The sequence below is a fragment of the Microcebus murinus genome, chromosome 4 (genome assembly GCF_040939455.1).
Source record: "Microcebus murinus isolate Inina chromosome 4, M.murinus_Inina_mat1.0, whole genome shotgun sequence".
Lineage (NCBI taxonomy): Eukaryota > Metazoa > Chordata > Mammalia > Primates > Cheirogaleidae > Microcebus > Microcebus murinus.
In genome coordinates, this window is record NC_134107.1 from 64,291,208 (window position 1) to 64,317,965 (window position 26,758).

The window sequence follows — 26,758 nt, forward strand, 5'->3', positions numbered from 1 at the left end:
GGGGAATCCAGAGCCCAGTGAATGCTGAAAACACACATGCTTCTCTCCTCTGAGGAGGAACTGTTTGTCACTCGCCACCAGAGCCAGCCCCACCTACAAAGCTGAGGAACATATTTACATATTTCAACTCCATTGCTGGCTGAAGCACCACAGAAAGTGATGATTCCAAGAGCCAGAGAAGAAAAATGTTCTTGGAAAAAGGATTTGCCTATCAGTTCAGCAGAACAGCTCAAAGTTATGCAAATTTGCTGCTTGAGGTTTGATTGTCACCCCTGCCTTCCACCACCTGGGCTCCCAAGCCTGTAAGTGACTGCAAAGTAAACAGCCATATTCTGGTTAAAAAAGATCAAGTAGACATCACAGTTTACCTGTTTCCCATGTGTGACAGTAGCCTGAGTATGACATCTGCCTTTGACCCTGAAATTCTACTTTCTAGGAATATATCTTAAGGAAATACTCAGCATGTATAAGGATGTTTACCGCAATTTTGTTACAACAAAAAAACTAAAACAAAAAAGTCAAAAAACTGGGTAGTGATGAAATAGAATATGCCATATTTTAAGCACTTAAAATATTATAACTATGATCTCATTTTTTTTTCTACATTCATAAAGAAAACCCACAAGGTACAAATCTAATAAAACATTTTGTTTTTGCTTTTCTGAAATATAATGTCTGAAGTTGCTACAGTGAATGCTTAGTACTTTGGTAATTAGAATAAAGACAGTAAAAGTTAGGGGGGGAAATGTGACAAATAAATACATAACTTACAGAACACTAAGCATATAGATTTCTGTTGTTTCATTAGACGCTTTCCTCATGGAGAACAATACATTCAGGGATCCACGTTTGCTTGGCTCCCTGGGAACTGGGGCACGTTGCTTGCAGAGTGGCCCCCATGGCAGTCTGTCAGTGCACAGCAAAGATGGAGTGACTCAGCTTCCACTTACAATAAGCCAGGCTGATAGACCATGTAAGAAGGCAGGTAAAAATCAGCCCCTTAAATCTAGAATTGACATTGATTTACCCTGCCAGGCTCTTGGAATCAAATCTGCAAAGAGGTGATTTAAATCCCATTGTTCTTTTTGTTTCACTTTTTAGACTAATGGATATGGGAGCATGTACTGGGACAGGAACAACAGAAGGTTTGGGGCCTGGACAGAGTAGCCGTTAGAACAGGACAGGCAGCTGAGTACCTAGATGAGGATTTGCGCCACTGTGTGCTTATCAAATTTTTTTCCTTAAACTCTATCACAGTTGAAGTGTATGAGTTGGCATCTGAAATTGAGTCCCTTGCTTGTGTTGCCCAACAATCTTTAATTCCTACTCACCTTCTTCTTATTATTTGTAACTTCTGATTTGGAAATATCAGGTTATGTAACATGCCAATCTCCCTGAGAATGTAATTCTGTCAGAAAAGGACTCAATGAAGCACAAATTCTAACAAAACTGCAAATAACTTTTCTAAGAAAAGAGAAGATATTTTTGTTTCGAGCATTTGAAGCTGGTTTTAAATAGACTTTGGATGCAATGTTGCTGACTCTTTTTGGACTGTCGAGTTCCCTGCCCAACTCCCATCCAACCAATGCAGGATGTGGGAAAGGGGTGAAGGTGGAAATGAACAATCATCTGTAAAGGGACCAGTGTGCCAGAGGTTTTATAGACATTAACAGTGTTATAAACTAGATAATATTCTCCCATCCTTTGTTTGTTTGGGGTCACTTTTCTCCTTTTTATTTTCAGAATATTATGGGGGTACAAATGTTTAGGTTACATATATTGCCTTTGCACAGCTGGAGATGTGTCCCATTTCAAAAGGGAGAGAACTGAGGCTCCAAGACAACTTGCCTAAGGTCACATGATTCCAACCCAGTAACTTAAGGGGTTAAAGTCACATCCCATCACTGTATTCCCCAAAAACATTGAGGAGATTATACCAAATAGAATTTGCTTCTATTGGAGGAGCATCCTTGGAAACCTAAACCATCCTCTACTACAATACCTAGCCTTCTGCTGGAACATCTACTTGGTGGGGAGCTCACTACCTCATATTCCAGATCCTTCCACTCACAGTGGAACTGTCCTCCAAAGATTCTTCTTTAGGTTAAGCACTGGTTCTGCCCCTGGGGGCCCTCTCTGAGCAAGGTGGACCCTCGTTCCCCCACAATTAGGGTGGCTTCCTGGCAAGCTGCCCCATTGTACCTCCACCGCCAAAATGAGGCCGTGATGAGAAAAGGATGCAGGCAGAGGAAGAATCCGTGAAATCTCTTCAGAAAACCGAACCTCTCCATCCCTGATACCTTCCCCACTCCAGAAGATGGCGATTTCACACACGCCACCCAGAACCCTGCCCCCGCTCACTTAAGACACGTGCTGGGAATAAAAGCTTCCCTGATTTAGCCCCCTAAACGCATAGCAACATCTGTGGCCTGAGTCTTGCCTGAAGAGCCTGGGGACGGACGTTCAGCTCCCCAAACATGCACGAGGACCCACTGCACGCAAGGCTCTCCTGAGAGGAGCCACTCGTTCGTCCAGGCAGTCAGCCTCGACTGCTCCAATTCCACTAGGTGCAAGGGCTCCTGCCATTACCCACACCAGAGAAAACGGATTCTTTCTCATCAATCCCTCCTAACGCCGGGAAAGGGAATCCCGTTTCCGTGCTGTCGGCCTTTGCTGCAACCCTTCCCCCCCTTCCCCATCTCTCTCTCTCACACACACACTCACACGCAGAAAACTTGCTCCCACCGTCACCACCAGCGAAAGCACCCCTCGTAACTTTGGCGAGGAGGGCTGCCGTGGAAAGCCGATCCGCAGGGCGCCTGGAGCGCGCCGGTGGCCGGGAAGAACCGGGCCGGGAGGGCAGGGAGGAAGAGGAGGGAGGCGCGGCCGGGACCCCGCGCCGTGCCGCGCGGCGCTCGGGGCTGGACCGAGGCCGGGAACGTGGCCGTCTCGGCTCGGGTTTCGCGCCCAGGCCCCGCCCACCAGGCGGCCCGCCGGCTCGCACCGCGGCTCCGGCCACCGAGGAACCCAAAGCCGGTGGCGCCCTGCGGACGTCCGCGGAGAGCGCAAGGGGCCGCAGGCGACCCCGGAGCCCCGGAGGCGGCAAGAGGCCGGCGAGGAGGAGGGCCACGCGGGGTCGGCGCCGGAACGCGGAAGGAAGCGGGGGCGCGCGGGCCCGCGTGCGGGAAACAGGTTGCAGCCAAGCCCCGTCCCCTCCCCCGGCCGCCCCGCCGCGACCCGATTCCCGCCCTGCCCCGGGAGCCACCCCTGCCGCCTCCGGGGCACCCTCCTGCTTTCCCGACCCCCGGGCCGCGCCGGAGCCCCTCCGGCCGGCGAGCTAAAGGCGCCTTCGGCAAGGTCAAGGCGCGGCCGGCTGGCACCTGGGGGTTTTTCTCCACCGAGCACTGGCTTTGCAGCCGCATTGTTAAGGATCATGGCAGCGGCAGGAAATCCGAACGGCCTCACCGGTCTGCGAGAGGCAGGATTTATTTTACGGCGCGGAACGCATTCAGACAGAGCCGGGATTTCAGTGGGAGGGGATGCGGGGTTTCAGGACGTTGGAATGTGACAAAAACAAAACACTCCCCACCCATGCACACCGCCTCCTCCTGCCTGCTGGGGGTAGGCGGATGGAGTTCGGGGCCGATGTGCCCCAGACTTCAGCGTTCCGCACTGCTCCGTCAGGGTGGCTCATCCCCCTACAGACGAAAATCGAGATTTAAAAACACTCTACTACTGCGCTTCCTCTCGCAAGCCCATCAGCGTGAAGTGCGCGGCGAAGGGAAGCTGCGAGGTGGAGAGAACAAACGTGCCAGAAGCAAACTGCCGCCCGCGGAGGGGAGAGGGGACAGGCAGGGACGCGAGCCGTACCCGCACCCATCCCCATCCGTGCCGGGCTAGCGCAGGAAGCCAGGAACTGGCGAACATAATGGTGGCCGCTCCCGCCAGCGTGGGCCTGGATGGCTGGGATGCCGGGGCACCTCCGCGGGGGACAGGCATCGCGGGCAGGTTGCCAAGCTCGCAAGGGGCCCCTCCGCCTTTCACCGGAGAAGCAGGGAAGAGGGGCTCTGGGGCTCCCCAGGACACAAAGTCAGTTTCCTGGAAGGCCTTCCAACACCCCCAGGGGAGGCTCGGGGCTCTGCGGACTCAATAAAACCCGAGTTCTGACCGGCTGCTGCTCTGCGATCAGTCCCGAATGCTCCCACCCAGTCCCTAGCTCGGTAACCGGTTCTTTAGGGACAGCAGCATCAGCACCCGACGCCCATCGCAGAAGTGGGCGCCGCGATACGAGGCGTCTCCTAGTCCCCCGGTCGGGGTGGGAGCGCCCGGTACTTACACTCCCCGAGCAGACAAACTTTCAGGCTGTCTTTCGAGAACCGGGTGCTCGCCTCACCTTTCTGGGTAATCACCGAGGCAGCTTATATAATTGCCCGCGATGCTGTTCGGTAGATCTCCCTCTGTACGCGGCCTCACAGCTCAGCACGTGGGCACCTTCTCCCCCCAACGCTCCCCCCCACCTTCTACCCCCACCCCCGGCGCTCGGAATCCCGAGCGTGCCCTCCCGCCGCTTCTACAAAGCAGCAGGGCGATCTCGTCTGCTAGTCATACCCCAAGTGTGCATGCAGCTTCCAGCAAAGCCCCGGCTGCCTCCCTGCGCCCCTTTCGCTGCGTTGGTGGCTTGTGGATAACTGCATCTCTACAAACCTCCTCGCCAGGGGTGGGGGGTGGGAGGAAGTTAGAGACCGGGTGGGGGGATTGGCGTGGTTCTGATGAGAGCTCTGCACCCAGCTGAGCTGTAATACTCTCATCCACATGGTCCCTGGAGAACAAATCGCCTTAACATTTCGCCCAAAAGGGGAGCCAATTTCCAAAGTTAGAGACCACGCAGTAGAATTTCCAGTACTTTCCAACCTCGCCTAGGCGGGGACAAGGGAGAGAAGGGGCAGGCAGAGGCCAGCGAAGCTCACTCTACCGCCCCGCCAAGGACTCACTAGTTGAACGCCCACCCCCCGCGCCCTTCCCCCAAGTAGTTGGCTGTATATTCCTCGGTTGCGTACACACACACACACACACACACACACACACTCCGCGCCACTACCTTCCCGTCTGCTCCTCCAACGTAAAGACTGCATTTTAAAATCGCGATGAAAATGACTAAGGAGCTCAATGATCACGTTCCAACCCAGAGCATATTTCCCGAAACTGGGCTTGCGAGTAGATATACACTCACACTCACACCCGGGAGCGTCCACCCGGCGGCTGCAGCCTCAACTCGCTCCGAGGCGAACATCAGCACCGCGGCTGGGCGGCCGGCGAGGAGAAACGGGCGCCCCGCGGGTTGCAGAGGGCGTGGGGTTGGGGTCGCGTCTCCAGGTTCTCGGCTCCCCGCCACCCCGGCGCGCACCGGGCCGCTGCAGCCGCCGCTTGCCCCGCAGGGCAGGCTGCAGCCGCTGGAGCCCGGCGCCGCCTTGCGGGCTCCTCCAGCGCCCGCCGGGGGCCTGGGGCGGGCTGGTCTGCAGAGGGGCGACCCGGCCGGGGCGGGGAAGGGGAGCTCAGCGCGACAGACAAACCCGGGGCGCGCCGCCTCCCTCCCACCCGCCGTCCCGAGTCCCAGGCCCGCGCCCACCTCTCGCTCTGCCCCAGCCCTTGCTCTCAGGCACCAGTCCGCGGCGGGCTCCGGGGGCTGCGGCGGCGGCGGCGGCGACTCTGGGATCCAGACTGGCTCGCCTCGTCCGGCAACCCGCGCCCTAGCCTCCCTCCCTGGTGTGGGTCAGGGGAGCAGGCTAACGTCTCCCGGAGCCCTCGGCAGCAGCGTGAGCTGCCCGAACCCTGCCCGGGGCCGGCCAGCGCAGAGGGGCGATGGAGCGGGCCAGGCGCCGCAGCGGTCCCCAAGGCGCTTTTCCGTAGAGCGGATCACGCCGCCTTACCGTGGCTGCAGGCTGCCACCGCCGGGGAAGCGGGGAGGAGGGCGGCAGGGAGGCAAGGCGCCGCGCCGGTGTCTCCTCGCTCTCAGCGGCGCGGCTCCTCGGCTCCGCGAGCTCGAGCGGGGCGCCGAGGAAGGAGCAGGTCCCGGCTCTGCGCTCAGCTCCAGCGAGACCAACAATAGCTCCCGCGGGGAGCGGAGCCCCAGCGAGCCTCCAGCCGCGCGCGCACGCCCGGCTCCCGCTCCCGGCCGCTCCCGGCCAGCGTCCCTGCCAGCACTGCTGCCCCACATGAAACAGCTGCAATCCCGAGGCTTCTGGGGGGTTGGGGCGGGTGTGTGCGCGCGCGTGTGTGTGTGAGTGTGTGTGTGTGTTTAATAGCTTCCCTCTCTTCCCCTCCCTGCCTGCTCGCCTGCCTGCCTCCGTCCCCCACCCTCGCTCTCTTACACACAGAGAGGGCGAGCGAGACACACACACTCACACGCACACGCACACGCAGGTTACATGAATGGGAGGCGGGAGCCAATCCTGCGAGGCCGGCGGGCCGCGGCGCACGGGCGCCGGGCGCAGGGCCGCACTACGGCGCGGGGGGGCGCCACGCAGGTGAGGCGCGCCTCTCCCGGGCCGCGCGCCGCCTCGCGCTCACCCGGTCTCCCCTCCCTTCTCTCCGCTTTCTCCGTCTTCGCTCCTTTCTTCCCCCTTTTCTTTCTCGAATTCTCCGAGCTCTCTCAGGTCGGTATCTTTCTTGGTCTCTTCGTTTACCCTCCTCGATTTCTTTCTCTCCCCTTTTCTGAAACTTTCTCCTCTCTTTTCCCGACTTTTCTCTACTTCCTCACCTCTTGCCTTTTGTTCTCTTTCCTCCTTTGGCTTTTCCCCCAGTCTCTCCGTGGTGTTGTCTGATCTCCTGTCTCTCCTCCATTCGCCTTTCCCTAGGTGGCTCTGGCGCCAGTCAGTGGCCTCCTCTGCCTACCCCCATGCTATTCCACCCCCACCTGCCCCGCCCCCAACGCTGTCCAGGGACAATCCTTCTCTGTCTGTCTCTTGTCTCTCTCCTTGCTGCTGCAGCCCAGCCAGAGGTAATTCAGGGCTGAGAACTTGAGTTCTTCCTCAAGCACGCAAGATGCTCAAAGAAAGGCCCTCCTTCCTCGGACAGCTTCCCCAAAACCATGGTAACAGCTACTGAGTCGTGATAACAATCATTTAAAAAATAGCAGTGAACGTGGTCCAAGAGATTTCTGTCCCTCGCACGTCTGGATCGTGATCACTAGCACATTTCCAAGAAAAGGGCATTTTCATACGACGGGAGAGACAGCTTGATGGAGTAGCAACTGGAGGAATTCCCACTGCAGCCCTGCCGCATGCCAAACGTGGGACTTGGTGCCAGCCGTTTCACCTTACCCAGCCTCAGTTTTCTCATTTCTAAGATGGATGATACGTACCTCACCAGCTATGGTGAGGATGAAAAGAGAGAACACTGGAAAGAAAGCACTGGATGTATAAAAGATGCTCGATTAATGTTACTTTTCTTCCATCCCCACCCCTTTTAAAACTCCTTTCATGATCTTCTACTACATTTTACCCCTAAGTACTTAATGAAGGAGGAAATGTGACAATGCTAATTTCACATAAATGTGAGAGGAGGGGTATGCCGTTTTGAAAACTCTACTGTGTGGTCAGGGGACTGTGTAGCCAGTTGCCATATGCTGATTATAGAAGCATCACTGATTATAAACTTGGGGTGCCAGAAATCCCCTTTCAACATCTCATAACTGGGGTGTCTCAGAAAGGCAGGGATGCAAGTGTCCACTGAACTCGCCCAACTGTGTTTAAAATATTCATGATAAATGAACAGTGACCGGTGACAAAGCCTCTGAGACTAACTAAAATGTCAAGTCTTTGCCTTTGGATAGCATTTATCAACTTTGTGTCCTTACTGCAGACATCAAATGCTGGGCATCAGCTGTGATTGGCAGTTAGACTCAGTCTTTCACCAAATATCTGTTGAGCACTTACTCTGTAGCATGCACTTGGGCATTCAGTGGTGAGGCAACCAGGCCCTGCTCTCTGAGCTTACAGTGTAGTAGACGTGTCTCATGAATGTATAATGAGAAAATGAGACACATATACCTTAAGAAGTGACATCTGTTTGGTGGACAAACTCTTTTATAACATGAGGTCCATGACAGGGGGATCATAAAGGAATCCTTGAGAGTGATACTTTTGGAAACCACTTTCAGTCTATGTACCTCATTTGACCCATGAGAAAACCGAGACTCAGATGTTAAAAGTAGTGCTAAGAAATAAGATATTACATAGTCTCAAAGTAGCTCCCTTTGATTACTTTCAAAGGAGAAAATAGTAACTTCACAGTAGACAAACCTGGCAGACTACACCTTAAATAAATGATTAAAGTCAGCATCACCAGGAATGTGACAAATAAACATCATATTCCCCCTGATATAATGCATAGAGAAGGACATATTTTGTGGTATTCCTGCCAGAAATGAATAACCTAAATCTAATCATGAAGAAACATCAGGCAAACCCAGATTGAGGGCCATCAAAATAACTATGGTGTACTATTCAAGAATATTAAAGTTATGAAAGACAAAAGACTCCAGAACAGTTTCAGATCATTGTTATACAACATGTGATTGTGGATTGGGATAGTAATAGGACAACTGGCAAAATTTAAATAAAGTCTGCAGATTAGACAATAATATATATCAATGTTATTTTCCTGATTTTGGTGGTTATGCAGGAGACTATCCTTGTATTTAGGAAATATGCAACTTACATATTTAGAGGTTAAAAAAATGAACAAAATCCATTTCCTACCTTCAAGGAGAGGCACTATGGTGGATATCTGCCTAAGAATTAGCTTGAGTGTAAGCACAGAAGGATGCCCAATCAAATCCTTGGCAGTAAAGGAAGACTTCCTATAGGAGGTGACATTTAAGATTAGTTTTGAAGACAAGGAAGTTGGCTAGACCATGAAGGGTGGGAAGATGCTGTTTAGGTGCAGGTAACAGTACAATGACATGGACAACAGCATGAGGCACTCATAGCAGAGGAGCTGGACATGGTGGAGTGTATTGGGGGAGTCCAGAGCAATCAGTAGGGTTGGACTTTGAAGGGCCTGAAGGGAGCTAAGGAGCGAAACATCCTCAAAGCTCAGGTACAGAGGTGGCAGGGAGCAGGAAGGAAGGTAGACAGTTATTAAAGGTTTTTACATAGAGGAAGGATGTGATCTTGAATGTATTTGAAAAAGAGCTTTGGCAGCAGAGAGGAGAAATGGATTAAAGGGGGGTGGCTTGGGAACACCAGGGACAGGAATAAGTAGGTCATTTAGGTAAACTAAGGCAGTTGCAGTGAATATGGATAAGGGAGGAGAGCTATGACAGAGATGGATGATGTAAAGTGAACAGATTTTGATGTCTGATTGGATGGAAGTAGACAAAGAGAGAAATCCAAAGCGACACTCAATTCTCAAGTTTGGGTGTCTTGATTGAAGGTAGTAGTACTCATCGAAATGTCAAGAGACTTCAGGAAGAATTTTAGAGAGGAAAATAAGGCTAGCTGTTACCATGTTATAATCTATTAATAATTCTATAGCTAACCAGAAATTTTCCTGTATGGCTATTCCATGCCAGGAAAAACTAACTGTAAAATTCACCTTGAGACTCTCCAAACAGCCAGCTCCAAGTATCAGCCAGAAAAACAGTAGATTGGATATGGTAGCAGTACATTCTTTGTAATAATGGGGGGGGGGGGAGTGAAACAGCCTAAGTGGTCAAATAGGATGAGTTACTTGGAAGACGGCCTTTGTCGGAACATTATGCAGCCACCCTAAAGTATGTTTTTGCAGAGTTTTTCATGTTATGGAAAACTGTCAGTGTTATTACATAAAATTTTTAAAAACAGTATTCTAAAGTATTAAGTACATAAAAACCCTCTTAGAGAAAAATCTGGAAAAAAAATGCCAATTGTTAACAATGGTTGCCTCTGGGTGATGGGATTATGAGTAATATATATTTTCTTCTTTATACTTTTTTTGGTATTTTCTAACTTTCCTACTATGAACATTCATTACTTTCATAATAAAAATTAAAAAGCTGTCATTAAAAAAACAAAGTCATGGCTATGACACCCCCTCCACTTTATCCCTTTTCAATCCACCCTTCCCACTCCCCCTGAAGAGTGATTGCCTTTTGAGCTTTCCCTTTGAGTGTGAAATAAGAAGGCATTTAACAAATCAGGGGAAATTATCAGCTGGGCTGGAGAGGGGGAGAGGGTGTTCTTATGGAGGCAGATATGTTATTAGAGCGGTTGAAACTGTATATATTAAAGATGTTTGCATTGCCCTTATTGATTCTGTGATATGTTACTAGGAAAAGAAAACATATAGTGGGGCCAGGAAAATGTGAGTCTCTAAAGGGCAAATTTTAATTAGGAAATGTATTTATTTGCAAAAAAATACTTCTCTTTAGAGTCTGGCAGTTACTATAAAATGGTTTCAGGAAGCAAGTACTTCAAGCAAGCAGACAGTGAAGGGCAAGAGGCATGCTTCGTGCCTGTTGTCTGACACTACATCAAGCACACAAGCTGGTTATATAGAATTTGGACACCTACTGATAAGCACCATCCAACTTGCACAATTAGAGGGTAAGAAGAGTGCCCAGCAGAGGATGTTCTCATTCTTTGGAAAGGTTACTGTAAACAGTTCCCTGGTAAAGTTCCCTCTGCTTCTGTGATTTTTCACCTCACAGAAATGTTTCCCATGGGGATAGGTTCCCCAACTTAATAACACCTTACACAAGCATAGCCCTTTCGCCTTTTCAAAGGGGCTTCACATCTGTTGATTCACTCAACCCTTGCTCCCACCCAGGCTGGGATCCTGTTACTTCCAGTTTGCACAGGAGGAAGAGGGACCCAGAGAGGTGAAAGCAAAGAGGCAGAGCAGGGGTTAGAACTAAAGGAAAGAACAAGGAGACATTCTTGAAGCATCTTCAAGAATGGCCCTAGAGCTTCCTCGGTGAGTTAATGCATGGAATCCTCGTGATAACTGGAGAAAGGAATGAGCAAGCCGAGCTAGTGTGGTTCCTGGCTGGCAGAATCAGAATCTGAACCCAGCTCTCCTCAATTCCCAAGCCATTTGTCTTCCCCAGAAGACCCCATATTTAAAAGCCAAGAGGCAGGCTGGTGATTACCTTCTGTCCCGCTGACTCGGTGTAATCTGTGAGTTGTCTTTCTGTGTGCTTTGTCGAACCTGTGAGCTGTTTTTCTGTCTCATGGAAATCAGAGCCTAGTATGTGGGGATTTGAGGATAAACAATGACTTTTGAATTATCTGCTAGAAAATAAGGGCTAAGCCTCTGCTTGGATTCACCATAAATACTATCTTTTAGGGAAATGATTGGATCTTATCTTCTACTCCACCTTCCACCCTCAAATGTTCAGCAGAGTATTTGGCACTTATGGGTTCTAAATAAATATTCCTTCACTTAGAAAAGGAATGAATGTTAATCATGCTAATAACAACAATAGCTGGCAAGTATTGGGCATTGTGCCAAAGACTGAGCAAAGGGCATTATCTCATTTAAATTGTAGCACTATACCTTGGGTAGATATGATTATTCTCCCTATTCCATCGATGAGAAAAACAAGACCTAGAGAAGTTAAGCAAATTATCCAAGGTCACATAACTAATAAATGGCAAGGTCAGATTCCAACTTGGATTGCTCTAGGCCACCATGCTGTATTGGATGGATGGATAAATGGATGGATGGGTGGATAAATGGATGGATGGGTGGATAAATGGAATTAGTGATACTAGCTGTGAAGCAAGCTCTCTATGAACTGCAGTACATTTAATGGCATGGTTAGTCTTGTCTAGACTAGGCCATCCCATTACTCTTCATACTCTGTTTATTTCCTTCATTGCATGTTTCACAAGCTATGATTACTTGTTTCTACATTTGTTTTACTTTTTAAAAAAACATCTGCCCAACTGCAATGTAAGACATAAGTTCCATGAGTGGAGTGCCTAGGAGTGTCTTGGACACTGTTGTGATCCCCAGCATCAAGCACAATGCCTGGCACAAAGTAAGTCTTCAGTAAATATTTGGGAAATGAGTGAATGAATGCAGGCTCTCATCCTTCTTAAGCAGTGGGGTGCCCCTGAGCACGCATACATGTACACTCACGAAAGGTGGGTATGTTACGTGAACCTTTTCCACCTCCATGCCAAGGCTATACTTTCTGCCTTTATGGGCATGTGGTTTGGGTGGTGGGGCTGAGATTCAGATGAGCACGGAATGGTTCTGATGTCAGATCGCGCCCCTCCACCGACATCTGCTCCCAGATAGCAGGGAAAACACTGATCAGAAAATAGCAGCATCTGTTGTGGTCAAAGGTGATGAGCTGGCAAAATTCCATGGTGGAGGCATCTTCTCTGATTAGGTCAGCCCCCACGTTCACAGCAGAGAGGCACCGAATCGGATGATGTTGCGTGTTTCATAATGTTTTCTTTCTGAGGTCTGGTTGCAACGGTCTCCTCAAAAAGAGCTCTCCTAAAGCTTTCTCAAAGCATGCTCTATGCCATATGATATTTTCCAAAAAGGATGCATCGCAGCCAAGGCATTCTTTCCTGCCATTTTTTGTGCTCTCTCTTCTTATAATTTGCCTAGCAGACTTCCCTGCTACTCATGAGGATTTGCCTTCTTCATGCAGGGTAAATCAGGTGACAGGTGATGATGGTCTTCTGCAAAGCTTAATCAGTTCCATTTCCTGGTCTTAGAAGCCTGTAGCCTTCGTTAGAACTGCATATTGGTCCAAGGGCCATGGCTGAGTTAATCAAGAATGAAGCAGAGAAAACAAAAGAGCAACAACAAAGGCCTCCACCAAACAACCAAAGCCTCTGAAGAGTTATTCTAATGATGGTGATGTAAACTATGTGCCAGACACTGACCCAATGCCATACATATTCATACATTTAGTCCTTATAACAGACCTATATAATTAAGTCTATCGCTACACCCAAATCAGACTGCGAGCCCATATTTCTAAGCCTTATCAACCTGTGGGACTATTAGAATTTACATACTGTTCTGTTCTGCATATTACTTTTTTCATGTACAATATGTCTTGGAAATAAGTATACATATGTGTATATATATACATATATATGTACAATATCTTGGAAATAGGTATATATATATGCCTATGTAAATATATAGATATTTATTTCCTCATTCTTGTTCATAAATGCAGACTTTTTTTAGGGGGTTGAATTTTTATTCATATATAATTGTACATATTTATAAGGATTATGTAATTTTTTGCCACATGCATACAATTTGTAATGATCAAATCAAGATGTTTAGAATATCTATTATCTCAAATATTTATCATTTCTTTGTGTTGGGAACATTTTATATCTTCTCTTATAGCTATTTGGAAATATACACTAAATTATTATTAACTTTGGACACTCTACTGTGCTGTCAAACACTAGAACTTACTCCTTCTGTCTAACTGTATGTTTGTATGCATTAACCAACCTCTCTTCTTCACCCCGCCATCCTTCAGTAGCTATCATTATACTCTCTACCTCCATGAAATCAACTTATTTAGCTCACATATATAAGTGAGAACATTCTACATGTGTCTTTCTGTGCCTGGCTTATTACACTTAACATAATGACCTCTAGTTCCATCCATGTTGCTGCAAATGACGGTATTTCATTTTTTATACCTGAGTAGTATTCCATTGTGTATATATACCAATTTTCTTTACCCATTCATCCATTGACAGGTTGATTTCATATCTTGACTGTTGTGAATAGTGCTACAATAAACATAGGGGTGCATGTATTCCTTTGATATACTGCATGTATTCCTTTCCTTTGGATTAATACTCAGTAGTGGGATTGCTGAATCATATGGGTAGTCCTATTTTTAGTTTTTTGAGAAACCTCCATACCGTTTTCCATAATGGCTGTGTTGAGTTGCATATTATTTTATTTTATGGATATACCACATGAATTGAATCACAGAGATCACACTGATTATGGTATATTCATTTGAATAAATATCAAGCAAATAACTTAAGGTAAGGCACATGGTAGCTGCTCAAAAATGTTAAATAAGTGAATTGAATTATATTATCACTATCAAGTCTTTTGGGTCCTAAACAAAGTAACCCAGATGAAGCTGAAGTTCTAAATTAGAATGTGAAAAACAAAAATATGAAAATTCTAGAAAAAAATTCATGTAAATCACAACAATTTACATGATTTTGAATGTGAAGAAAGAAGATGTTTTTGAGTGTGAGATGAAAAGAAATCCTAAATTTAAAGGTCACTAGATTTGAATATATAAAAAACATAAAATATTTGTGCATTTAAAAAACCAAGACAAAAATCAAAAGAATAACAAAATGTTGGGAAAGTATTTGAAACATACATGAAAAAGCGTTATTATTCTTAACATATAATAAAGTTTTACAAATGTATAAGAAAAGATATATCAGTACAAAATGAGCAAAAGACATAAAAAGATAATTTACCAAAAATGTATAAAGCTAGACATATATGTTTAACTCATTAATAATTCCAAGAAATGCAAGATACAATAATATTGAGTTTTTTTGTTTTGTTTTTGCTTATCAAATGAGAAAACTATAAGAGAAAAATAACAAAAAAATTCAGAAAGTAGTTATTCTACACATATTGCCAATGGGTATATATTGGTATAACTTCTGTGAAAGAGAATTTAGCAATATTTACCAAAACCTTCCATTATGTGGAGCTTTCAATCAAGGAATCTATGTCTACATTTAATGGCATTAATTCAAGGAAAATAATGATGGATGGACCCAAAATTATATAGAGGTGTTTCACCAGTGTTAGCAATAGAGGCAATTAGAAACAATCTAAATGTCAACTAACTAGTAAATGATCAAATGTATCATGGTATACCATAGTATGATGAACTATTAGACAGCCATTATAGATCATGTTGTAGAAGAATATTTAATAAATTTGGAAAGGGTTCACAATAAATATTTTTGTGACCTTTAATGTATTATGGAAATTCCTCAAAAATAAAAAAATTGATAAATTGACTAAACTCATTATATAGCTTCAGTGATTGTTAATTCATGACCTATTTTATTTTATCTACACTCCTGCCCACTTACTCTCTTCCCCATTATTTTGAAGGAAGTCTCAGGCACCATTTCATTTTGTCCATAAATATTTCAGTAGATATTGCTTAAATTTATGGACTATTTTTTTAAAAAACTCATCAGCACAATATATTTTTACACTTAAAAATAATAATTTTTAATGTCATCAGCTTATTAGTCACTGCTCAGATTGCCCTGATCATTTCATAATCCCTTTTCTTTTCCAGTTTGTTTGTATCAAGACCCAAATAAACTCCGTACACTGCAATTGGTTGATTTCTCTCTTAAGTCTCTTTTGATTTGTACGTTTTCAGCCATCCATTTTTCTATTCCTTGCTTGTATATTACTTGTTAATGAGATTGGGTTGTTTGTCCTGTAGAATTTATTAATACTTATCGCACTCTTCTGATGTAGTTTAACATGTTCTCCTATGTCTTATGTTTCCTGTAAAAACGTATAGTTTATTCTAGAGGCTTGATCCAATTCAGAGTTAACTGTGTGTGTGTGTGAGACTGCTTTCTAGACAATAATGTGCACCTTCACCTGTCTTTGTGATGTTAGCAGCCTTTCATGCTCATTGACTAAACTCATTCTTTCACTAGAGGTTGTAAACTGGTGATATTCTGTCATTCCTTCTTCACGATTAACTGGAACGGTTCCATAAAGACAAAACTCCTCTCATGAACTATTTGGCTAGATATTTTGGACGGAAAAAGTGTTTGATTTTTTTTTTTCATTTTATTTGCCAGGTTTCCAAAGAATGAGTTGGTTCCCTAGAATCCTCCAGAGGTAAGTAGTGTGTGTGTGTGTGTGTGTGTGTGTGTGTGTGTGTGTGTGTGTGTCTTTTAAAGAATGATGAATGAGCTCAGGTATTTATATATTTGATATGTTTCCTGTTTTTTTAAGTTACTATTGATATTTATGTTCAGATTGTCTCATCCCTGGCCAGAGGGAACATCTTCATGTTGACTTTCAAGTCTCTGATAGTCTCCTTTCTTTCTAGAATAAAAGATCTTCTAGGCTCATCTTGTATCTGTCCTAACCCAGATCTGAAATTGTCCAGGACTCCATTTTTGTCCGGTGGGAAATGGTTTTTAGAAACCATGATCTTATTATTAGGAGTTGTTCACTGCTACTTGGTTGGTATTGTTTCTGGCCTTTTTCAATTGGAATGGCTAGGAAATAATGTAATTTTTTAAATGAAAATTTGCTATAAGTTTATGCCAAAATGTTTAATTCAGTTTTTACTTAACATCATCAGTCTTCTATCTGTATTTCCCTTCTTCCATTACAAGTAATAAATGATGCTATGGAAAACTAGTTAACAATTTGGGAAAAAGCCATAATATCTATTTTAGTGGGAAATAATAATACACACACACACATACACACACACATACACACATATACATACACATACCCCAAAGATATGTAATGTTAGCAGTAGTTATTTCTTAATGACAATATCAAAAGTAATTTTTAGTTTCCTTTTTTGTTTTTTTGTTGTTTTTTTTTTGCTTTTTTAATATACACAAAATTTCCATAAAGAACCCATTTTATTTTTGGTATAAGAAAAAATTTTCTAAAAAACAAAAATAAACCAGATGGTATAAATTATAATATAGTAAACTGTCTGCCAATCTTACACGTGGGTAGAATAATGATAATCCATCACATCTGTGGAGTGCTTTGCAATTTACAAAACATTTTCCATCCATTATCTTCCATGATCATCACAACAGCATTGTGAGGTAGATATAAATACTGTTTTACAGATAAGAAAGTTGAGGTTTGAAAGGATCACCTACGATGGAATCAAGGCTAGAACTCTGAGCTCCTAACTTCTCGGTCAGTGTTCTTTCCCCTGCATGATACCTACTTCTAGGTGATTGTTACTATGTAACCTCTCATTTTACAGTAAGACAAGAGGACCCTGCAGTGTTCTGCCTGTTGCTTAGAATGCTATCCTTAGAACCCTTTCTTTAGCATGAGGCTTGGAGGCCCATAAACATACCAATTCTCCCTTTTCAGCTTAATTTTTATTTTTATCAAAATGATTCATTAACATAATTTTAAAAGTCAAATATTCCACAAGGATTTTAATGCAAAACAGCAGTCCCCTGCCCTACAATTCATCATCCAACTTCACCTCATATTCCCTCTCCTCTCAGGCAACCACTTTTAACTAGTTGAGCTGTCTCTTCTGCTTTTTATTTTCATATTTCTAAATAGTCTGCCTCCACTACAGTTTCTTGATTTTTAATTATTAGAAATTATCAGTATACTTCCTATTATTGAAGACAATCATTTAACTGTTTTCTTCCTCTTTACAAAGACACTTCCCTTTTCCTCTCCTCTCAACGTACTTACATCATAATTTTGGTCAGTGTTAATGTTTCCATCGTTATCATTGTGTAAAAATTATTCTTGACTAAGCCATGTAGTGTACTATGCTGTACTTTCTTGTATTAATTATGTGTTTCTTGAGTTAATGATTGGCTCTTTTATTCCCTCTTATATTTGCTTAGTGTTTTAGGTACCCATTGCTATTTCATCCCCAAACTCTCTACCAAATTATAGATATTTTCTCAATACATTCCAATCCATCAAGTAATCTGTCAATTTCTTTTCTTTTCCTTTCCTTTCTTCTTTCTTTTCCTTTCTCATAGAAACTTTATTTCCTTTTCTCTAAACTGTTCCAGTGAGGACTAGTTGCTTTGTAGGCCTATGCATAGTTCTTATTCTAGGATCTCCTTCTACCACTTTCCTGGGAATGTTATTGGATCTCTCTCTTGTATTTTTTTTTCCAGGATGCAATGTCTTCCTCTTCTTTCTTTCTTTAACTCTTCATACTGAGAACAAGTATACTGAAGGTAGCTTTTGACACCTGATTTGTCTGGATACAGAATTCTAGATTGTAAGTAATTTCTCTGTTATTTGAATGACATCTGTGGTTCCATTGTTCTCTTGTTTTCAGTGTTGCTGTTCAGAACACTGATGCTGGCCAGAGTGGTGGCTCACATCTATAATCTCAGAGCTTTGGGAGGCTGAGGTGGGAGGATCCACTGAGCCCAGGAGTTGGAGGTTGCAGTGAACTGAGGTTGCCTGCCACTCCACTCCAGCCTAGGGCAACAACTTTTTATTCCCCACTCCTCTGGAAGTTTTTAGTATCTTTTCCCAGTGTTGAGCAACTATATGATGATTGATTTGGGTCTTCTTTCATACAATGTGCTGGCCTGTCGCTGGGTTCTTTTTCTTTAGAAACTCTGACAGATTTGTTTGAATTATTCCATCAACAGTTTCATTGTTCTCAAAACTCCTCTTATTCAGATATCAGATCTCTCAGACTGTCCTTAATTTTTTAATCTTCTCTTTCCTATGTTCCATATTTTTGACTCTTGGTTCTACTTTTGGGAGATTTTTCTCAGCTTTGCTTACCAGCCCTTCTGTTGACATTTTTATTTCTGCTGTCATATTTTTAATTTTCAGGACTCTATTTTAGTTGTTTGAATGTTTCTCTTTAAACAGCCTCCTGTTCTTTTTCATATATGTAATATCCTTCTTTATCTCTCTAAGGATACTGATATCATTAATGAAATGTTTTATTGTTCCTTGCATCGACTTTATGTTCTTTGAGGTTTTTGTAATTGTTATTTTATTTTTGTGTTTATTTTTTTCTCTTAGCGCTTTTGCTCAACTATTAATGATCTGTGGCTTTCCATACACATTCAACTAAAAACTAGTTGGAAATGTCAAGGTGCATGAGCAGGACTTGTTGAATGATGGGCAGCCCTGTAGGATATGGTCTGGCTGGGTCATTGCATGGGTTTGTCCCTTACAGTACCTGTAAGATGGTTTTCAATGGCCACTCAGATTTACCAGAAAGGAGTATTCCAGTCTCTTCCTGGGAAGTTTAGGACTGGCTGCTAAGATTTTCTAGAAGCTTAGTAGGGAAAGGGACTGGGAGGTAGTCTCACCATTCTATTCAGATTTCAGTTACTCTTCCCATTCCTTTTCTTCAGCACACAATATCCACCTTTAGCTGAGCTGTTTTCTGCAAGTCCAGACTTTCCCAGGCTCATTTACTATAATCAGTAAATCTCCACGCATCTCCTTGTAGGTTGATGGTGGAGGTGATCAGGAAAGCAAAATGGAAGAGGGAGTCTTAAGCTATTTAACCCTGCTCTCAACCCCACCCAGACCCCTACTTCCAAACTGCTTCAAGCTTCCAATTTCAGATCTCTCCTAGGACTCTGCAGTGAAAATAAGATACCTTCCAGATTTTCTCCACTGATAGCACTTTCTCAGGTCTGCCTAAGTCAATTATTTCTGTCCATCTGCTTTATAGTTCCAAAATACTATTGTCTTCAATTCTTTTTCCCTTACAGTTTTGTGCTTTTAAAAAAAAATCATTTCTCTGTTATTTTAGTAGGTGTTGGAGAATGACAGAGGTAAAAGTGTGTGTTTCTTCCTCCCTGTGTAATAGAAGTCTAAACTCTTCTTTCAGGCCAGCACTTTAGGAGGCATTCAACCTACGGTAGGGTCTTGAGCTCTTTCTCTGAAAAGCACTGTGGTTCCACTGTTTACTATTCACAGGGCTATAGGTGAATTCTGGAGCCTGACTGTCCTTATCTTCATTAAATAAATACCATTATTATCTTTATTTTAGAAATGAGCCAATTGAGGTGTGGTGATGTTCAATCACTTGGTCAATATCACACAGCAAAGATGTGGCAGGTCTTAGATCAGAACCCAGAATTTGCTTTAGAGTTATTATTCTTAATACTGTGATCAGAGCTTCTCAAACTAATGTCGTCACAAATCACCTGGGGATCTTGTTACAGTGCAGCTCCGGTCGGGTAGGCCTGGTGTGGGGCTGAGATTCTGCATTTCTAACAAGCTCCCAGGTGATGTGGATGCTGTTGGCCAGGGACTGCACTTTGAGTACCAAGGCCCCAGACTGTGGTCTCTCTATGGTGGCCACTTTGTATGGAACCTCATTCTCCCTGGCACAGAAAAGACCATATATATAGCGACAGTATCCATGTCACTGTCATCCTGCCCTGTGTGCATCAGTAGGACCACAGAACTCACTGGGACCACCAATGTCCCTGGGAGCTCCTAGCTCCTAGCTCTTCTCCACTTTCTACCATCTTTGACATCAGCTGAAGGTAGCCTCTCAATGTTACCTGTTTCTACTGTCTTCTCTGAGCCCACCACGCCTGGAATTCTAACTCTAGGTCTTCTGGAACATGAAAGAGACTCAAGATGTGGAAAGACATTGAGTTCTTCCCCTCTGCCCTTAGCAGAGTTGTGCTGTGTTCCCTAAGACACAGGGAGAAGCCCTTCTCCCTCTCTGGGTGGCCGGGCCCCAAGCAGTACTACTTGTACCCTGGATCTCCCAGGTCCCCTCGTGCTGCTGCCAGTAGCCTTACTGGCCTGGGGAAAGGTAACTGCTGCCCTCCTATATCCCTTTCTCTGTCATTATCCTCTCCAGTTCTCCTGGAACTCGCCATCCTGAAACAAGTCAACCCAGGCCAACTTCTAACTCAGGCTCATTAACTCAGCAGGCACACCCAGCTATACGCGAATCTCAGCTTAGGCCCAGCTAGAACCATGCTTTTAACTATGACACAAGGCATAGTAAAGGAGATTTTGAAGAGGTACCTCAAAGAATCAGATTTCATTCTGAGGCAATAAAAGGCACTGAAATAACACTGGCTCTGAGATGGGAGGCCCACCTCTGCCCCTACTTAGCTGTGTGACCTTGGGCAATTCAGCAACCCTCTCTAATTGTTTCTGAAACCATAAAAAAAATGAATGAGGGCCTCCAGATGATCTTTAAGGTGTACCTTCCAGTTCTGTCCAATGTTCTGTAAACTTCTACTGGCATTTAGTAGTCTAGGTAAATTTATAAGAAATTGTTCCTACTTATTAAACATTCATTCCATTAAGTAGAAATCAGAGCAGTGCTCAGTAGAGAGAGTTCAAAATGTGAAGTCAGATGACTTGGGTTTGCCCCATTACTAGCTCTATAATCTTAGTCAACTCAATCTCCCTCTCAAATCCAGTTTTCTCACTCTGAAGCGAAGGGGTTGTATTAATAATAGGGATTGAACTCATAATAATAAGCATAGGTTTCAAACTGAAGGCTCTTGGGCTTTATTCAGTCTACAAACATGTTTTTTCTTGATCCATAGAGCATTTAAAAAAGCTTTTAGTCAGTTACCCATTTAAAAATTAGGAAGTTTTGCATAAGAATCTGATGTGGTTTTCTGGCTGTTCTTGGAAGATCAGAAAATCTGGGCCACCTGGGTGACCCACTGTTGCAGAGCCACCGCTGGCCTGGACTGCACCGCAGCTGTCCTTTTCAAGGAGCTTTGCCCACTGCAGCATCACAACCCCTCCTGGGCCAGCTTCCTCATGTGTATCACTCAAGTCCTGTAAGTACCGGAGTCTGTGATCCCTGGGTAGCAGTTATACTGATGAGTTATATGATATCTGGTGAGTGCTTATCCCTTTTTAAGACTCAGCATCCAAATCATAGAATGGGAATAATAAAATGTTCACATTCTTGCATTGACTGTATTAATAAGATAGAGCAGGGATTGACAGACTTTTATGTAAAAAAAAAAAAGAGAGAAAGTAAATATTCTAGGCTTTGCAAGTCATATAAGATCTCTGTCACCTATTCCTCTTGTATTTACTGTTGTTCTTCTTTTTTTTAACAGTCTTTTCAAAATGTGAACATTCTAAGCTTTCAGGCTGTACAACAACAAGCCCCAGGTGAATTTGGCCTATGCACCATGGTTTGCTGACCCCCGAGATAGAGTATATGGAACACTTACGATAATGCCTGCTATGTGCTGAGTACCAATAAATGTTAATTCTCATTACTGCAATTCCAGGCCTCTCATGCTCTGACTCTGGGACATGGGTGGGACCCCACAGTGCCTGTCGGAACTCCCCACTGCCGTTCCAATTCTCTTCTGAAGGTGCAGAGGGAAACAGCATTTTGTCTGTTGAGACATGTCCTTCTAAATAGAAAGCCCTGCATGGTACATAAAGAACTCCAATGCAGCACGACAAATACAGTGCAAGTGTGTCATCACCGTGAAATCAAAGCCATTGTTTAAGCCATTTGCTAAGCCACGTCCCCATTCCAGTTATTCCATCTGAAACGTTACCAAACAATCACAGCTGGACAGAGAGTTAGAGGTCCTGTAAAATCTGATTATGAGTTCTCTGTTCTCATAGCTTTCTTCCTTTGTTTTGGTCCTTTAATTCCTCTCCTCCCCACCCCCCAAACACCTTGTGCTGTATTATTTATTATTTAACTTGAATGCCAGGGATGCAACTTGAGATGAAAGGTACTTGACAAAATAAAACCGCATTGTGTTGTGTAACTCTCAGACGTGTAGCTTGGCATAATTAAAATAAGAGAGACATGATATTGTTTGCTCATGCAAAGAATGTGATGACTGAATCTAAAGAAATGTCAGTTATTTTCTATGGTGTCCAAGGAACCCAAGGAGAATATGCATTTAGATAAAAGATCCAAGGAGCACATCAAGAACTTGCCCAAAAGACACACAGGGCTTTTTCCTCCTAGTGGTTATTCACCAAGAAATGGACCAAAATCATATAATGGGGCATAAGTCACATTCCTAGAATAACATTGACCTAAATTTCCTTGATCTGGGCCCTGTGCATCATGATTATGGGAATGCACCACACTTGCATTCACTTAGCAAACACTGCCTGAGCACCTACTATGTGCCAAACCCTGTGCTAAGTGCTAGAAATGGAGGGATGAATAAATCAAGGGCCCTGAAATCTAAGAATTTATGGTTTCATGTTAAGCACATAATTCTAATATAAAGTATTAATTAGTGCTATTATAGCAAGAGTCAACACCTAGTAAGCATATACTACATGCTGGACATTGTTGTAAGTGCTGTTTATATAATGAATCCATGTAATCTTCTCACCAATCCTAAGGGTTATATGCTGTTATAAATTTTCATTTTACAGATGGGGAAATGGAATCCAGAGGCTAATTAATTTTTTAAGGCCACATAGTAAGTGGAAGAGCTCTGATTCAAACCCAAGTAGCCTGACTTCAGGTCCAAAGCTCTTAAAAGATACTAAACAGCCTCCTAATAAAAGGGCTTGAATCACATTCTAAAAGCACAGTGCAAAAAAGCCCCTAATGCTACTTTTAGGGGTCAGGGAACACATGAGATAACGTGTTTGTCTCAAAGATTTCCTTCCCAGGGAAGCTGGGCAGAGAAGGAGCATATGTCTAGAGGATGATATTTGTAACAGACCCAAAAAAGAGAATATTCAATCCTATTATACTTGCCATTATAAAAAGCAACACTCAGCCTTGCCAGTAGTTGCCTATTCAATATTAGTCTTCCCTGCGGTTCTGGAAACCTCAGGAGGGCAGGTATGTGTCTTATTGTCTACTGTATGTCTAATGCCTAGCACATACTTAATTAATAAATTTTGAGATGAATGAACAAATCTAGTCAAAGTAGACCAGTAGGATGATTAATCTAATGTGATCCACCATGGACAAGGGTTAATGCTCAGCTTTATTTTATACCCATATTAGCATTTTAAAATTCTCATTTCACACTGCTCTTTTTTAGACATGCCCATGGTATTCTTAAAAGGCTTTAAAAGCAGAGTATTGTCAAAACTCTCATTACTATACATATCAGTAACATTCAGGAACATATCTGGAGCAATTATTCTGTGCACAGAATTCTAAGAATAATGTACTTTACTCATGATAGCCATTAATTAGATAAAATGAAATGATGTTACAGTTGCATGCAGCACATTTTAAAGTGTGAATCCATGTCTGACAAGAAATGAACTTTCTTTTTTTCTTCTGTAGAAGAAAATCATGTTGATGGCTAATGTAGAAGCCTCCCAAACAAGCTTTCTTAAGGAAGCTGGCGGGACCACCTAAAGAGATGTTTTGACTTTGCTAATCAGATCAACAAAGTTGTCTAAGGTTGGGGTTAAAAGGGGAAAAGTGGGATCTGTTTGCCAACGACTTCGGGGTAGGGCTGGAGGATGTTTAGCAATTTGATTATTTCCTGTCAAGATGTCTTTGCAAATATCAAATTGAGAACAGGGTCAGTCTGGAAGGTTTCTCCTACTCTTAGAGATATTGAAAGTGCAGTGTAGGGGTTGATTTTTTTTTCCCACTGATAAACATTTTTGATTAGGAAATTATGTAGAAGAATGATTCAGATATTTAAGACAGGTATTTAGTTTTCCCCTGAAATAATTCCCAAGGTTGGACCACAGACAGCAAAATAATGCATGATCATAACTCCTAGGCATCTAGAGTTAGCAGTGGAGCACTGACGTCCAATAGCAGTGCCCATTTCTGCCTCGAGTGGGCGCTAGCCTCATAAATGAAGTCAGTCGTTTGGGCAGCTGCTCAGTAGTGGGCTTCCTCTGGATAACAGCTGAACTTCAGGTTGTTAAATATATTCAACCTGAAGGAAGAAAAGGGAGGAGCTTTGTGTCAGCCCGACCTGACTTCCACTTCCGGCCCCAGTGTTTAGTAGGCATGTGTCTTTGGGCAATTCATGAGGCTGGCATGGAACAGTGTTCCCTCCCCTCTCTGACTACATTTCCAAATCCAAGAGTGGAACAGAGATGGCAGAAGCAACCATTTAGAGATAAAAACAAAACAAGTGATAACTTGCCTAACCCTGAGTTGGAAAGAGGTTTATAATTGGAAACAACACATTCATTACCTGGCCCTGCCCTGAGTTCTGAGACAATATGAAACATGAGAATCATTATATATTTCATTCTGCAAATGTTTATGGTGCATTTACAACATACTAATGGCTGTGCTAAGCACTGAGGATACTACATACAGCAAACATTGACATGGTCGCCTTGGAGTGGTTCACAGTTTACCAGATTCTTCCATATATACCATCTCAGCAGTGTGACATAGAAGCGATTGATGACCCCATACTACAGATGGCAGAACTGAAGCCACAAGCCAGAGAGTCTGAGTTTAACACAAGGAGTGAAGTCAAGTCACTCTCACATAGCGTGGCTCTAAAACCAGCCCTCCTTGCACTGTATCCGTGGCCTCTCCATTTCTATACCAACGTGACAGATGTCTGTTTAGTGTTGGACAGCTGACAAAGTACTTTTTGCTTACTCAATTTCATTTAATTCTGTGATATGGTTATTCCTACTATATCTCCACATTTCGTGGACAGGATTGAGACCCAGAGAGAGGTGGTGGCTCATCCAAGATCACCCAACTAGTCAGTGACAGGGCAGAGACTAGACTCCAGGACTTCCGATGCCAAACTTTCCTACCAGACATTGACTCCCAGTTTAAGTTTTTGTAGACTCAGTATCTTTGAGCCCTATTTTCATGGTCTAAGATTATTTCCATAACCTATGTAAATTACAATTAGATTCCTGCTAACATGCCATTTTGTGGCAAAACCTCCGTAAGCAGTGAGCCGAGGCTGCAGGCTCGCAGAGCTATTTACGGCTCACTCCGAGGGCTGCTGTTACTCAATCTATATGTGCTGCAGCCGAGTGTTGACTCGTATATGCAAGCTGGCTACTCAACCACATTTTTCTTCATTCCCCCTCAGCAAAATCGGGGAAACCGGATTTTAGCATATGGAAGTATTTCTATATTGCTAGATTTTCTGATGAGAGCAGGGTGGGATGGTGGAAGCATGATTTGCAAGTTTGTGTCAGAAGAAATGTGTATTTCTGAGTTAGGCTGATTGGACCAGTTTCCATAGCACAAAAGTTGTCTCCAGAAAAGAATTTTTTCTTCTACTTTACTCTCACTTCACCGTTTGTGGAAACAGCTGCTTTCTGAATCTGCTTACCACTTGTGTGGACACCAAGTCCAGAACATTCGGGCTTTTTCCCCCTTACAATGCTGAGTTCTGGGGGGGAGGGACGGCTCAGGTTTCAGGCAAAACAGAGCTGAGCACTTTCTTCAAGTGTTTGTGACCACACTCAAGTTTTTTAAAGTAAATTAAATTACTAACTGTGTAATCACTGTCTGGATGGATGCTACCTTTAAACTTGGTATGCTTGCCATGTTAATTTTATGAGTTAACCCATACATAATACATTATTCTATTCTCAAACCAACAAAGGGCCTCTCGAGCTCCCAAGGGCATGAAAACAATATGACATACGCTTTCAGTGGTCTAAGAAATATATATATATATTTTTCCTTCAGACAACACTTTTCCCTTTATTTAGATTCAAAATGTTTATGGAACTGGTCTGCTGTAGCAGGTAAAGACCTATCAAGTGCATAAGTATTTTTGTCTACCTGATTCGCTTTCCAGAAATGTATAGAAATATAGAGAAACCAGAGGTGTCAGCATGACTCTGGAGGACTCGTGGATAATTCTAAACCAGAGGGTTTGGTGCGTGCTAAGGACCCTGTGCCTGCTCTGTCATTTTAACTGCGCCTTGAGAGTCCCTACGTCAAGAAGCCCTTGCAGACATCCTCTCCTTTGTTCCTCACAGCGTCCCCAAATGTCCACCATCGGGGGTTGTTACTATCCCTGTTTTATGAGATGAGAAGACTGAGGATCAGAGAAACTAGGTAACT

The 26,758-nt window shown here is 43.8% G+C and overlaps 1 protein-coding gene across 8 annotated transcripts in view; it reads right to left on the reverse strand.

Annotated features, from left to right (window-relative positions):
* The window catches only part of LOC142870624 (teneurin-4-like), a 2,325,019-nt gene that overhangs the window by 427,879 nt on the left and 1,870,382 nt on the right, over positions 1–26,758 (reverse strand). The window contains exon 1 of one of the 8 annotated variants that reach the window (XM_076002351.1): positions 5,928–6,343. The exons of the other annotated variants lie outside the window; for them this stretch is intronic. The gene's annotated coding sequence lies outside the window, so the exon portion shown is untranslated. Of the gene's footprint in view, positions 1–5,927; positions 6,344–26,758 lie in introns of those variants that run through there. 8 annotated transcript variants of the gene reach the window in all.